The sequence below is a fragment of the Nothoprocta perdicaria genome, unplaced genomic scaffold (assembly GCF_003342845.1).
Source record: "Nothoprocta perdicaria isolate Ctin4 unplaced genomic scaffold, notPer1 scaffold_50, whole genome shotgun sequence".
NCBI lineage: Eukaryota > Metazoa > Chordata > Aves > Tinamiformes > Tinamidae > Nothoprocta > Nothoprocta perdicaria.
The window spans coordinates 333,142-337,156 of record NW_020455755.1 but is presented as its reverse complement, the minus strand read 5'-3'; the positions used below and the strand labels follow the sequence as shown (position 1 = coordinate 337,156).

The window sequence follows — 4,015 nt, the reverse complement described above, 5'->3', positions numbered from 1 at the left end:
TTTGTGTATTCTTCCATTCAGGATTAGGCTAATAAGATGTTCATTTATGGATCTATTACTCAGCCATTTAACTGTATAAAATGAGAGGAGTGGGTAAGTTCTGCAATCCAGGCATTGATTTCCCTCTTTTCAGGTCATGCAGAGGATTTGCTAAAGTACTGGAGTAGGATATATTGAAATATTCATTAAGCTGACACAGTACTTTAAAATATATTAGAAAAACTAGGTGTGTTGGAAAACTGCAGGTTTGAAGCAGCTGTACTCCCCCGACCACTTTGGGGACAGTGTCAGTGGACAGAAACAAAGAGGATCCAGTGCTAATAGACACTTTACTCTTCCCTTCCCAGCCTAGTCCACACATTGCTGATGCTGCGACCAGGAATTCACACCCGCCCAGAGTTTAGGCTAACAGCTTTATTCCAGGGATGCTGCAAGCCAGCAGACTCCTTCTCCCTGGCTTCAGAAGGCTATTGACCAGGTTTTAGCTCATCATCTATGCTGGTCACTCAAGGAACAGCTTACCACACAGGATTTTAGTATCACTGCTCAGCATTAGAGACAAGGCGATGATTATTCCCCAACTTTTATCAGCATTTTATTGTTCTGCTCAACTTTAAACATAAGTTTGAAAGAGCGCTTTTAATAACGCTCAGTGACAGGAAACAGGAGTGCACAGAAGAGTTCTTAATTTATGCTTCATCTGCCAGGTCACAGTTAATTTAACAGATCCCAACATTCACACAACAAATTATCCCTCCAGAAAACTGAGCTGGTGCCAGGATACAACTGCTTTAATATACCTACTGTGTAATGGAAGCACATCTCTATACACATATTGTCTTTTACTTTATATTAACAGAAAGTTTTATGTATACCCTCATTCTATTTCTTCCAAGTAATCTGTCATTCCACAAAGTTATTAAAAAACACAGAGCCTGAAAGATGTACATTTTCATCTAGTGCAACATTTTCTTTCCTGCCTGCTAAAGGTAATAGATGAAACTTTGCAAGGGGTCAGCTGAAGAACACAGCAGCTCACTCATCCTGGTGCCAAGCACAAAAGACTCTGTCACTACTAAATACCTTTGGCAGCAGGTTGTGCAAGATTTTGCAGCAGAAGGAACCAAGAGCATCTGCTGCCGGTTCCTTTGACTCAGCTTTCCTGTGGCAGGCTACAAATATACCCGTAAGTTCTGCAGGGTTACATCTGTTGTCCGATATAAAGACAGGAGTAAATTGGTAAATTGAAGCTTTCTCAACTGCAGCGGGAAGAGCAGCGTGTGAGCAGGAGATGGTGGCTTTGCCTCATTTGCCCTCTCAGTCCTACCTCGCAGGGAGGGGAAGGCAGCCACAGGTACCAGTCACCCCTCCTGGCCCATGACAGGCAAAGAGCCACTGTGGGAAAAGCCGACTCGTTGTGAGGCTGCCCAAGTGCCAAGGGAGAAGGCAGAGACGGGAGGATTCTTACCCACTCGGGAAGGTGGTTCCTGCTTCTGCAAACTCGATGCTTGGGCTGAACTGCAATCAAATTGCTCTCTGCTGTGTAGCCAGGGAACTTCATACATGTCTGCTGAGCAAAGACAGCAACCCAGGTGAGGGGAAGCAGGCACAGACAACAGGTCCTTGTATTAGCAAGAATGGTTTCCATCTGCTTATGTCCCAGGGCTCGGAAAGCGCCTTTGGGCTGTTCTTGCAGCACCAGCAGCAAATAACATAAGAAATCTCCTGTTGCTGTAGACTGGCACTTGTTTCTAGATGTTCAGGTGTCCCTCATTTAAATCCAGCCAGCTGAAGGCAGATCTCACAGATGCAATAGCCCCTTTCAGGAAGGTCTTCTAAAAACTATTTCCATAGCACTTCTACACATTTGATCTTTTCTATCGCACTTGCTTTCAAAAACAGTTTGGCCCACCGAACTGTGGCCAAAGAAAAGACCAGCCCATCCATACCTTTTGTTGTTGTTGTTGTTTATATCATGTGTTTAGGAAAGTATCTGTTTTACTGCAGGATAATATGCCCATTTTATATACTGCTGTCTTTCTAATTACTCTCCTACTGAGATTCTGTGCTAATTCACCACAGCGCTGCTTCAGGCACAATCTTCATCTTTTCCAGGTATAGCTTGCTTCATTTTCTGAGTGATCAGCTACCTTACTCATAAGGCAGGCACTCCAAATTCACAGTTGGGCACAAAACCCCCCTTTTTTTTTTTTTTTTAACTCTAACTAGTACTAATATCTCTCATAACTGCTGCTATAGTTTCCCCCCTACAGTTGTTAATTATATTAAAAGGTATTGGATATGTAATTTCCTTTAATAATGTAAAAACACTGGTTGCTTCCTTTCCTTGTAAGATTAGGTACAACACAGCAGTGATTAATGTCGTGAGTTTTAATAGGTAGCCAGAGAAATCCTAATTTACACCTTAACTGAAAGACATCAGCTTTTAGCTTTTTTGGGGACAACTTCTTTTGGGAGCCACAATTATTCAGCATGTGTCATCATTACATTAATCAATACATGTTTTGTCTTTCACAAATTTGCCTAATTGCTTTTCTCATTTAGACAGCCCTGGAGTCATTTGCTAATGAATATCGTCACGCACTAATATGGCATGGAGGATTTGCACGTGGCATTCTCAGCAGATTTAAAAGGAGAAGGGAAAAGATGTTAACCCAGTCATTACAGGTGCTGGTGTTATTCCCAAGTTATTAGCACATAATTATTGTATAGTTGCCTGGAAATTAAAGACCGGACACACTTTCCATCAACCCACTGCTCTTTGCCCCATTGCCTACTTCACCTAAGTAGTAACACATATATAACAGACTGGATAGGGTAAAAATTCTCTATTTCCTGCTCAATGCATGGGCTTGCTCAACACGTGGCCTTTGTGAGCGCATGGCAAGTTACAGAGAGAGTCCAGAGGCAGGACAATTTCTGCAGTTCTTTTGAGTGTTCAGATCAGAAGAGTAAGGGAAACCTCCTCTCCCACACTAGGTTAAGAGAGCCTTGAAGCAGATTGGCCAGGGTCAGGGAGATTTTGCTCCACACAGCAGTTTATGGAAGCTTACAGGTGGCTCTTAACTCCCTTTGTCCATGCAGCAGCTACGGACATCCTCATTCCCCCCAGCCCTTTGCTATGAAGCCTTTGTCAGTAAGAGAGATAGTTTTAAGCAAAGTCTTGTAGTGAGACAGAAATAAGTGACTTTTGGGAAATGGGCCTTACTTCCCTCAAAAACAGACAAGGAGCATCACCCCTTTGACATCAAGAACAAGGCTAAATGCTCACAGCAAACCTGCTTTGTGCCCTGGACAAGCAAAGTCGGGGCAGCACAGCCCACTTACCTGTTAGCAAAGGGCACAGCTCCCATGGGAGGGCTGCACTTGCATCCTGCTATTCTCTGCATTTCTTGTCAGCCCTTCACCAGCAATTTCCAACCAGGAGAGCCCTTCCAGGCTCCCAAGAGGGCAGCTCAGCCTCACTGATGTAACCTTCAGCTCCTGCCCTCCCAGCCCCTCCTGGTTAACTAGCACCAGCTGTGGGTCATTTCATTTTCTTTCCTTCTCAGCTTCTCTCTATCAGGGGATAATTATTCCTGCCAGAGTCTTTCAGTAATCAGCTCCTGTGATAAATGTTTTCAGGTGGTTTAATAAATATTTGGTTATATAAAACCTATTCTACACAGGAACATGTTCAATATCTGAAATTCTGGTGCATGTTTGAGCATTTAGGCATTCAGAGGGATACACATAGGAGATAAATTATCTTTACTGTTTTTTTTTTTTTTTTTTAAATCTCTTTGACAAAATAAAAAGAGATCAAAAGAGTTTCAGATCTCTTTTTACTTCTCTCATGCCCCCTCCACCTCCAGAAATATCAAGATCTTGTCTTTCCTGCTTGTTTTCTGAGATGTCCTTGGAGGAGGATGGAAGCAGAGCAAAACTTAAGCAGGCCCTCAGTGAACCAGCAGAGTGCTAAATACTAGGAAAAGCTGAATGGTAGGAATCCTTT

At 43.0% G+C, this 4,015-nt stretch overlaps 1 long non-coding RNA gene across 2 annotated transcripts; it reads right to left on the bottom strand.

The window, feature by feature from the left end:
* Positions 1 to 674: 674 nt before the first annotated feature.
* On the bottom strand, positions 675 to 3,518 carry LOC112954709. Of its 2 annotated transcripts, none has more exons than XR_003250765.1 (3): positions 3,349 to 3,518; positions 1,469 to 1,570; positions 675 to 1,395 (listed from the first exon to the last, which is right to left on the bottom strand). It is a non-coding gene; the product is annotated as an uncharacterized LOC112954709 (long non-coding RNA). The 2 variants fall into 2 exon arrangements; XR_003250764.1 differs by having other exon boundaries at positions 1,469 to 1,567.
* Positions 3,519 to 4,015: the final 497 nt, after the last annotated feature.